The sequence below is a fragment of the Carassius gibelio genome, chromosome B25 (genome assembly GCF_023724105.1).
Source record: "Carassius gibelio isolate Cgi1373 ecotype wild population from Czech Republic chromosome B25, carGib1.2-hapl.c, whole genome shotgun sequence".
NCBI lineage: Eukaryota > Metazoa > Chordata > Actinopteri > Cypriniformes > Cyprinidae > Carassius > Carassius gibelio.
In genome coordinates, this window is record NC_068420.1 from 17,049,764 (window position 1) to 17,061,425 (window position 11,662).

General features: G+C 39.2%; 1 long non-coding RNA gene across 1 annotated transcript; it reads right to left on the reverse strand.

The window, feature by feature from the left end:
• Positions 1-247: 247 nt before the first annotated feature.
• LOC128013901 (uncharacterized) lies at positions 248-5,146 on the reverse strand. The gene is made up of 8 exons (XR_008183447.1): positions 4,474-5,146; positions 4,145-4,332; positions 3,712-4,045; positions 3,297-3,586; positions 2,492-2,670; positions 2,238-2,365; positions 1,863-1,989; positions 248-1,713 (listed from the first exon to the last, which is right to left on the reverse strand). It is a non-coding gene; the product is annotated as an uncharacterized LOC128013901 (long non-coding RNA).
• Between the last annotated feature and the right edge of the window lie 6,516 nt (positions 5,147-11,662).

Consider the following 11,662-nt stretch of genomic DNA (forward strand, 5'->3'; position numbering starts at 1 on the left):
TGTTTTACGGTTATGCAATACATAATACAAAATGTTTTAGAACTACAAATACAGTGAGAAATAGGCACAAAAACAATGTGAGTGCAAAGATTAACAACCCTTTTTATTTGCAAATACAAAGTCATTTAAAATAAATTATAACAGCAGTGCAAATATATATATATATATATATATATATATATATATATATATATATATACACATATATACATACATGTACAAATATTGTGAGAATACAAATAGGCACAATAACAATAGTGTGAGGGCAAATATTCACAACCCTTTTAATCTGCATTTATATTTTAAAGCCAATAAAACATTTAGAACAGTAATGCAATTTTGACACATCAATTTAAAATATATAAAACCAAAAATGTTTACCACAGTAGTAAAATTTACATATCAGTGTAAAAAAATATAATAAATATAAATTTGCAGGTGTTTCGTTGGGGCTCACAGTCCTGCACAGTGGCCTGACTGCAACCGAGTGGTGGAGGCCATTTTCACAAGGCTCTGTGCTCTCTACCCAAACGCGGTGCGCTGTGATGGAGTGAGGGTGTCCCGCTTCACTGTTGTAGCACGTGCTCACAAGCACATCCAAGAGTGCATCCTCACCAATGCTAAGGTGATGAGTGAGACCACCATCCAGCTCCCAGAAGTGAATGTGCAACAGTCACACAATGGTGAGTAGATTAACAGTGCAATTTGCAGTGCAATTTTGACATCAGACTAAGAAAATAATAATAAATTGTAAACCAAAATAAACATTTACGACAGTAGTGCAATTTTGACATATTCGCCAAAAAAAAAAAAAAAAAGTAAATCCAAACAAAAATTTACCACTCTTTTCATATATTAGCCAAAATAATGATAATAAAAAAAAACATAAACATACCATCTGTTGGGAATATACATATATAGGAAACACACAGTAATTACACATTTTAGAGACAGCTGTCATTGTGGGAGACTTGTAAATTGCACTATAAAGCAAACATTAACCAAATAAAAATATCATGTGCTGAAATGGCAGCTTTAAGAAGCTGAGGGTTGCCATTTCCCTTTTTTTTCCCTATAACCTCGTTCCTGCAGCACAGCCCTCCATTCACCATATGATTGAGTCTCAGACTCTTTGCAGAACCAGTTATCAAAGTACTAAAGATGTGATTGTGGCTTTCTCTCTTTGTTACACTTTCTGCAAAGAATGACGTCTGTCTTCTTCACATCTTTTCTTGTGACAGTTCCAGTGCGCTCTCTCTCCAGTTTTCTCTTTCTGTATTGCTGGGTGGAGTGAGGAACATCTTGACCGAATGTCTGTGTCCGAGCGGATGGTGACATAGCTGAAGGTAATGGGAGGTTGAAGAACATCACCTGTGAGGTACCTGGCACTGTAGAGGATGGCGCGGAAGCTGCACAGATGGTAAAATGAAAGGGAGAGAGACGGCTAGTGCTGGTGCAATGACAGGAAGTCCTTGATGTGATGTTGGAGCCTGGGAGATGGCCTGGGGTTGCGACCTCCTCTTAAGTTTTGCCTTCCCAGCAGTGTTTGGTGGCAGGATAAAAAGGTGAGGCTCAGCCAAATTGCCTGGATAGAGAGTTGGTCCTTTCTGCATAGCCGCAGGAAGCGTCTCGGGTCCTGCCATGGGTGCATCTGGGGCTTGGATACCCTGCTTCAAAATCTCCTGTTCCTGTGACTTGCCACGCCTGCTGAACCTGGGAAACATAAAACAACCAATATTAAAGGTCCCATTTTACGCGCTTTTTTTGAAGCTTTGATTGTGTTTACAGTGTGCAATATAACATGTGTTCATGTTTCGCGTGTAAAAAAAAAAAAAAACAACAGTATTTTTCACACAATTCACCTATCTGTATACCACTGATGACTTCCTTGTTCTATGAAGTCCCTCCTTCAGAAACACGTAACGAGTTCTGATTGTGCCAGCGGTTCCTGTGTTGTGATTCGACACCAGCTTAGAGCAGGCTGCTCTCCTGTAAACGCAATTGGACTAGTTTTGGAGTAACGTTAGTTTTGAGAAGCAAGTGGGCAGGAGCATGTTCTGGAGATGTACTTATAATCACAGGAGAGTTTTTACTGACGAAGAGATGCGCATGAAAATTGCATTCGTTTTTTTGCACAGCCCTACCATCTAGTTAACAAAGCTAAACAGCGTTGCCCTTTGTGTAGTAAGTTACAGAAACTGTTAAACGCACCAACTTAAATAATAAAATACACTAACTGGTTGTGGTCCATAAACAACGCCTTCTCCAGACAAAGAGGGAACTGCTCCATCTTTCAGGAATAATCTTTGTGTGAATCCGGCATTAAACTGATGGAGATTGAGGAAGCTGTCCTCAGCAAAATGTGCTGCACATAGTTTTACATGTGGATTATAATTTTCGGGAACAGAAATAAACATGAATTGTAACCATTAATCTCCAAGTACAGCTGCTTTAAGTTTAGGCTTAGCGGTGACAATGCGAATTTACTCACCATTGTGTGACTGTTACAGCATTCACTTCAGGGAGCTGGATGGTGGTCTCACTCATGATCTTAGCACTGGTGAGGATGCACTCTTGGGTAGAGAGCACAGAGCCTTGTGAAAATGGCCTCCACCACTTGGTTGCAGTCAGTCAGGCCACTGTGCAGGACTATGAGCCCCAACGAAACACCTGCAAATTACAACAAAATACATATTAATGTAAGATTTAATTTCATTGTGTGATCTTATTTTTATTTTCCCTTTCCTATTCTGTCTGTTTTGCTTTGTGTTGTCTAAATGTTCATTTATAATATCTGCACATAGTTATATTGTCTTTCTTCGTGTTGTGGAATTATTACAGTGTTGTTAGTCAGCCTGTCAGGTTTTTTTTCACAATAATGACTACATATTATCCCGCTTATTACATGGCTACTTACTAAAGTACAGTAAAAGTCAACATATTGATACAAAATGATTTTACTGATTAAGAAATGATTGCCTTGTTTTTGCTAAATTAAATATTACAATGTGCGGTTGGAACTGTGTCCATAGCAATGTAACATACTTAGCAACCTAATATATATAGTCAGAATTAAATGTAAATCACAACTAACAATGTGTTATATAATCAGGCTAAGTTTGAACTTAACAGGCTACAGGAAGATAAGCTAGTCATGAAGGTGTCAGGTTTTACTCATTTTACTAGAAATCCTTACTAAACAAAAAAAGTTGTAGGTAATATTTCAGCCAGTTTCAGATATATATATATTTTATATAAAAAATGTGTAGACCCTGTGTTTACTAAACGTAACATACCTTTTGGTTCTCTCCACACCTGGGGCCACAATCTTCTTAGTGGCCCTGAATCATCCCTGTTTTAGGTTGGTTTGGTTACGTGGTGGGTAAATGTTTTTTTTCTTGTCATACTCCCCCAATACCTGCCATAAGGAGATGATCTTGATGCACTCTTCTCCTGACAAAGCCAGACGGTGCTCTCTGTGGCTAACCAAAAACTCTGCCAAGTCTTGCACGGCTCCATAACCCTAAAGATTATGAAGTGTTCTCTTCCGATGTTGGACGATCCATTTCTGCAGATAATCGGTCCACTGGGACAACATCAAAAAGGTAAACATTTATTTTAAAGTTGTATTTATGCCTTTCAATGTGATAAAAATGTATATAGTGTGACAACAAATAACGAAACCTTTATGAATACTTTAGTAAAACTCACAGCTATGTGCTCCAGGAAAGAGTTCTAGATTTGATTGAGTGTGCAGTGAGCTTCTGACAGGAGATGACACTGATGGAGGGAACACAAACAGTGATGACGTGGGGCTGGTTGCTGGAGGAGTTGGAGATGATGCTGCAGACACTGATGCTTGTGAAGAGGCAGCAGGTGTCAAAGGTGAGGACGGTTATGTCCTGAAACTCCTCAAGTTCAGCTTAACCTTCATCCACCTCTATACCAACCTCAGTGGTATACTCTGACTCTTCAATGGCCAACTTGTAGTCCTGCAGAACTTTACCAGTTTGCTTGTAAAGATATTCCACTCCAATAAGCTCCCCTTTAAAATAGTAAAACATTGACAATTAGATAACATACCACAGTTCAGTGGTTTAAACTTGAATTAAAGTGTCACTAAAGACAAAAAATAGCTATATACCAGTGTACTTTCTTGGCCCAACATAAGGGATGATTTTCATGCCAATAAGCTCCTCTACAAGAGTGTTGACCGCATGACGCAGAAGATGATTGTAGGAATGTTGGTTGCTGCCACTGCCCGGTCCTCATTCCACATTGCAAGTCCATCCAAAAGATATGACTGAAAGAAGCTGTCACTTGCCAGCGTACCTATAAATGAAAAAAATAAAAAATAAAATTCACAGCACAAAATTTCATATAAATACACAAATAGCTGTTCTTGCAATTCTCATAATTATTTCAGTATAAATCAAATCTTATTTTAATAATTCAGTTCAATAATTTATTAACCTGGGATGAATCTGTTAAGGTGCAGGTGAAATGACTTAAGTGGAGTGGTTGGCAGGCGGTGCCCTCTCTTCATTACAGTACCCGTCTGCATGTAGAGCTGCACAACGGCAGGATCCTGGATGCAGGCCACATGTTTCCGCTGGGACTCTCATACGGGCTGAGTTTATTAGTGGGACTCCCTGAGTGTCACGACCAGCATCTCCATCAAAGGGCTGAACATCGCTCTCAATCAGTGCCAGGGTCTCTTTGGTCCCGTGAGTGGTTCTCCTGCAATGTAGCGCTAGCTCGCTACGACTGATACAGCGTAGCACATCAGCCTCGGATGATGGTTTCCCATATGCTTCTAGATCTGCATGCTTCACTGTCTTCAGGGCCGTCAGGTCGACCGGGTCCCACATGAAAATACAACGGCTGAGGCGACTCATAAATGTGGCATATAACTGTCGGTGGTGCAACCCACAGCAAACGTCCGCATGAAGTGCTATACATCTAACCGGATGGTCATTTGCTCCCACTCTTCAAACATCCTCCACAAAAGAGAGTAGCCACAGTAGTCTCAGTCGACATACAGCACTTCGGGAGGAGCCACCCCAGCCACTCTGTATCGTTTGATAAGGCCTTCAGTCATTGGCCCGAGACCAAAACCTTGATGATCACCTGTCCATGCTCATTGCCAACAAAACAATTTTTTGGTAGAATCCATTTTTTAAAGATTTTACCATATTGTGATGTTATAGTGGCCTTGACCTAATCAAGCCTTTGCAGGACATCCTGGGCATACACCTGCATCAGCCATCGGTGCTTAGGTATAGAAGGCATTGAAGGAGCAGGTTCGACGTCACAGCTCTGGCAATCCCCTTGCAATCTGTCAGATACTGGACTGTCTTTTGCAACCAGACATCAACATGACGCTCCTGCAGCTGTTTCCCAGCCCTCGCTGACGCATCAAAGTTATTACCTCGAAGTCACATGCAAGTTTTAATGTTAGAATGAAAGGGAACAGCACCTTGTCGCCAATGTCGAGCTGGGAAACGAGATCATGGCTCCAGCTGATGACCTTCCTCTTACATCTTCGGCAGGCCAGGTACTCAGATGCCACAAAGTACATCTCACCCAACCACCTGCCTGATCATTTGATCCTTATCCAAGGAAGGAGAATTACTGGTCTTCAGTGGCACCAGTGGAGGATAACACCAACGTTTGTTCACCCTACTAAATACCAGCTCAAGATGCCCCTGTGCTGTCCACCAGAACAGGACCTTGGAGATCCACCTCTGGTCCACTTCAGGCAGGGTGTGTGCCTGGGCCAAAGCTACAAAAAAAACAAAGGACAAACAGATAAACATGACTACTGAACAGCAATAAATACTAAACAAACCAAAAAAGTGGTTTGCTTACAAGGTGCGACTTTGAGGGGGGAATTCAGTCTTTCTACAGTCTTGTTCTGGTTAGGCAACTTCCTATCCAAGAGGGAGCGGAGAGAGGCAGTAGAAGTATGGGTGGTGGTAGCGTGCTGGGTGGGGGTGGTGAACTCTGTGGGGGCAGAGTGCTGGGAGTCCGCAGCATGCTGAAGAGCTTTCCCAGCATATTGCTCTTCATTCATGGCAATGGCAATTCTGCCAGAAGAAAAGAGCTCAATATACTCCCTGAAACTCCCCTTGTTGTGGGCATGTTCTTTGGTGTCTTTGCTGCCTCCTGTGGGGTCCCTCTTCATAGCTGCCACCAGGTAAGCAGCATACCCCAGGGCATTTTCAGCCCCCCACTTTCTGTTAGACCGATCTCCGTGATGCTCACTTAAACTTTTCTTGGCTTTGTCTAGCACTTTCTCCAGGAACAGGGGTCTTGCGTATGGCTTTCCTTTGTTGGCTTCCTTCACCTTTCAAGCTTCCACTGTATCAGTCAGATTCGGGTTGGCATTAGCCCATCTCCTGAAGCGACGGTCCATCTAAATAAAAAAAAAAAGTAAATCCCCTTAAACTATTTTCAACACTTTGAAGCCCTCTGCTCTATTACAAGTAAATAGATTAGATAGATTCAACTTTATTGTTATTATGCAGAGTACACGTACAGAGCTAATGAAATGCAGTTAGCATCTAACCAGAAGTGCAAGAATATAGTGTTTTATATACATAAAAGTGCAGAGTAAGTAAAGCTATGATATACAGAATGTACAGTGGAGTTGCTATATACAATATTGATCAGAGTATATACAGAATATAAATATGAATGCAATGTAGGGATTGTATGTACATTATGAACAGAGCAATGTAAGATTGTATATACATTAGGAACAGCAGCAACGTGAGAACAGTGGTAATAAATACAGTTGAATGAGTCTGCAAAAGTATTGTTGAACAATGTATTATATGCAAAATAACAGTAGTGCAATACATGCATGTAAAGTACTGTGACCAGTGCAGTAAAAGAGCAGGTGCAGGTTAGATTGGGTGTGTGGAGTTTAGAAGTGTCACAGCCCCAGGAAAGAAGCTCTCCCTGAGTCTACTAGTGTGAGAGCGAAGGCTCCTGTAACGCCTGCCGGATGGAAGGAGGGAGAACAGTCCATGGTTAGGGTGAGAGACATCCTTGATGATGTTTCTTGCCCTGCCCAGACAGCGCTTGTGATAAATGTTCTCGATGGAAGTTAACTGGGATCATACATTCAATACACTCAAAATTTTAGCATCAAAATATACTTAAAGTACTAAAAGTAGAAGCATAATGTATAATGTATTATTGCATTATAACTGATGCACTAATGTGTAAGAATCGTTTCAATGTTGCAGCTCGTGAAACTGTATTAAACTGTAACTTTATATACTTTATATTCTGCTTGGTCGGCTAATCTATAAAAATATAAAATACTTTATTTTTTTAATAGTAATTTACATTAATTAGCTAAATTATTAGCTTGTCTGAGGTACATGTTATTCATTCAAAACAACTTTATATATTTAACACTTTATTTTTATGTTAACTCACTTTACAATATGCTGGCACTAATATGCATTAATTCATGATTAATTCATGAAAAGATAATCATGACTTAATATATAACTCATTAAGGACCAAACCATTTATCAATGATTACTGCATTGGCAACAAATTAACATTTTATATGATTCATAGATAAAGTTATCAATAAATTGTTGTTATTAGTTAAATGTGTCAATGTATTAATTCCTTAATAACATATTATATTAACTAATAGTGTAAAATTCTATCATTAATTAATCATTAGCTAATAATTTGTAAAGATGTCATTATGTCATTACTTTAATGTTACTTGTTGAGACAAATGACTAATAAAAAAAAAATCCATAACCACATATTAACATACATAACATATTAACAATTAGTTAATAGTTCTTTGCCATAACATGATTACTTTGCAAATCATTAGCTAATGATTAATTAAAGTTGACAACTGGAAGTTGAAGTAAATAGCTTTGACCACTGTAGTAATTAAGATTACTACATTTACATCATTAGTTAATATAATGTTATTACGGAACTAATACATTAAAGTAAACTTAACTGATAACAATTTATTTATTACTTAATCTATGAAACACCACATTGGAAATGTTGGTAAGAAGTTAGCCGATGACCGTTATCATCTTCTTCAGCCGTGATCCGCACGTCTCCGGGGGTTCTTGACGTTATCAATTGATCTACTTGTTGTTACTATGAAGAATCACGGATGAGGAAGGAGCACTGATTGGCCAATTTCTTGTTGTTACTGGGCAAAATCATGGTTGCGATAGGAGCTGATTAGCTAATTGCTTGTTGTTACTGGGCAAAATCATGGTTGCGATAGGAGCTGATTAGCTAATTGCTTGTTGTTACTGGGCAAAATCATGGTTGCGATAGGAGCTGATTAGCTAATTGCTTGTTGTTACTGGGCAAATCACGGTTGCGATACAAGCGCTGATTGGCTAATTGCTTGTTGTTACTGGGCGAAATCACGGTTGCGATACAAGCGCTGATTGGCTAATTGCTTGTTGTTACTGGGCAAAATCACGGTTGCGATACAAGCGCTGATTGGCTAATTGCTTGTTGTTACTGGGGGGAATCGCGATACATATGTTTCATGGTTGCAGCTGGGAATGTGATTGGCTGTCATAACAAAGAATAACCACGACCTACAGGTGTTGCCAAGTCTGCTTATTATAATCGACTTTGGGCTTGTTTTTCTGTAAAGTCGCTTACAAATAAATATTGGTAGTCGTGGGTCGCATTTTTTGGGGCTTGTTTCTAAAATGTAGTTGCTTAATTGGGCTTCATCCCAGCTCCATAATAAGTTATCAAGCAGATATTTTATATATGTTATTTAAACGTAGCAGTTCTAGCCTGTTTTCTCTTCTTTTTTTTTCTGGTTAGGAAAACGTCGGCAGTGAGTGACATAAACTTTCAATGAATGGGCGCCAGTTGCAACTGATGGTGACTGACTGGACTGTAGGAGACTTTTTATTATACAATAATAAATAAAGAATTTGTGAATTCAGCAATTTTAATTATCAGATGTTTACGGTGTATATAATGTACTTGGTACATTTGATATCCCATCAGTTTTCTAATGTTAAACAATGTTCAAAGGTGGTTTGACTCCCTCTTGTGGTCATTGTCCTGAAGCTCAGGGGGCAGAAAAATTAATAAACTGTACTGTGTGTGCAGTTTTGTAAAACTGTGCACAGTTTACCAATCTGTCCACATGGATGTAAATTGATAATCTGTACCCACAGTTTAAAATCTGTCCCCACGGATTGTAAAACCGTGCATGTATGTTTATAAACCGTGGTTTATTTATTTTTCTCTTCCCGGAATCTAGGGGGGCTCCGTAGAAAAAGTCGCTTGTTTTGGGCTTGTTTTCGCAGTCCTAGTTGCTTATTTGTCTTGTGAGATCTGGCAACACTGGGGCCGACGTGTTTAGCGCTTTTATACACGTAACTCCTAACAAACTGCTTTGATATAATCATGCAAGATTTGCACAGTTTGCAAGGTACACGTTAATTTTTTAACCTTAACCGCAGCAAGTGAAGCTAAGCATCGCTAAGTTAACTAGCCTTTTGATCTCTAATATTCTATTTGTAGGTCAACGTGTGTATTGTGTGAACTGTAGGTCCATGTAAGGTGATATCAAAATCATTGTTGCGTCATCATTATGAATAGGCACTTAGGGTAAAGGGCTGATTTACTCTATGACAGACACTATTTGATAATGCTCTTTGTGTTTCCAGATTGAAAGAAACCACACCAATAAAGAAACAGGACCGTCTCCTCCCAAGGAGTCAGCTACGGAACAGGACCGTATATTCTCCCGAAGTGTCAGCTATGAAATAGTGTCTCCAGCAGTGCAAAGCTTGCTCAGGAATGGCAGCAGGTTGGTGTGAGAGCATCTGCACACAGTGAGGCCAAGACTTTAGGACAACGGCCTGGTGTCAAGAAGGGCAGTAAAGAAGCCACTTCTCTCCATGAAAAACATCAAGGCCAGACTGAAATTCAGCAGGAAGTACAAGGATTGTACAGCAGAAGACTGGCGCAAAGTTATTTTCTCTGATGAAGCTCCCTTCTGACTGTTTGGGACATCCGAAGAATAAATTGTTCAGAGAGAAAATATGAACGCTACCATGAGTCCTGTGACGTGCCAACAATGAAGCCTCCTGAGATCATCCATCTGTGGCTTTTCAACCAAGGAGTGGGCTCTCTCATAATCCTGCTTCAAAACACTGCCATGAATAAAGAATGGTATCAAAACGTCCTGCAAGAACGACTTCTTCCAAGGATCCAAGAGCAAATTTGTGATCCGTGCATTTTACAGCATGTTGTGTTACTGTGACTCAAGTGGTAGAGCTTTGCATTAGCAAGTGCAAGGTTGTGGGTTCGATTCCCAGGGAACACATGTTAGGTAAATAAAAGAGTTAGCCTGAATGCACTGAAAGTCGCTTTGGATAAAAGCGTCTGCTAAAATGTAATGATGGAGAACCATGTCACAAAGCAAGAGTGATAAAGAAGTGGGTCAAAGATCATTACTTTGAGACTTTAGATCCGTGGCCAGGCAACTCCAGATCTCAACCTGTGGTCACTACTCAAAAGGTGAGTGGACAAGCATAAGCCCACAAATCGTGATCAACTCTGAGAACTAAAAAGGCAAGAATGGATTGCCATCAGTCAGGATTTGGCCCAGTGTAGCTTCCTGGCTTAAAAATGTTGAACTCTTTCACTGATTCATAATGAGCTTTATTAAAAATCTGTCACAGTAGATTTGCAGTAATCACCATTAAATGCCATAAGACATCAGGAATCACCGTAAGGGCTTTACATGAAAACAAACAAAACATAATATAAAGAAACCATGAAACAAACATACATCAAATCACATACAAACTAATACCCCTTATTACATTACATAAAACAAGAAATCCAAAACAATACATATAAGTCAATTTTACCTTATTCTCCACTTAAACCAGGAGTTAAATCCTTTAAGTTCTCTTTAACCGTATGCCTTTGGATGAATCAACCATGTTCGCTCCTTACTACAATGCTTTGAGCACGCCACAATATATATGCTTAAGTGGATACATTTCAAAATAAAAGACCTCGTTACCACAAATGTACAAACTAATAATAATAATAATAAAAAATCCAACGATAAAACAATACACATTCAAAACAGACAAAATTATAAATCATTTAAATATGAAACATTGAAAGTAAACTGTATAAAAGGACATAACCAAATCCGTAACACCCAGAAGCTGATATCCAGCATGAATTGCAGAGGTTATGAAGAACAAAGGTCAACACTGTAAATATTGACTCATATTTTCTATTTTTTTAAACTTATGCTTATCATTGTTTTTCAGTATACCATAGAAACATGGAAAAATAATCTACAATTACTGAAGCAGCAAACTTTGCAAAAACACAATTTTTGTTAAGGACCACTATCAAAACTTTTGGCCATGGCTGTATATAAAGTAAATCTGAAACAATCAAAAAAGGATAAAATAATTACAAACATGAAATCGCGTTCCACGTCTCAATTAAACGTTCCATCGCATTTGAGAAGGTTTCAACTGACAATATGCAGTTGCTCATTTGGCTATAACCTTGAGCAAAGTTAACTGAATAATCTTTAACCGGGATTCACTGAATCTGGCAACCACAGTCCCATAGCAAAGTTCAA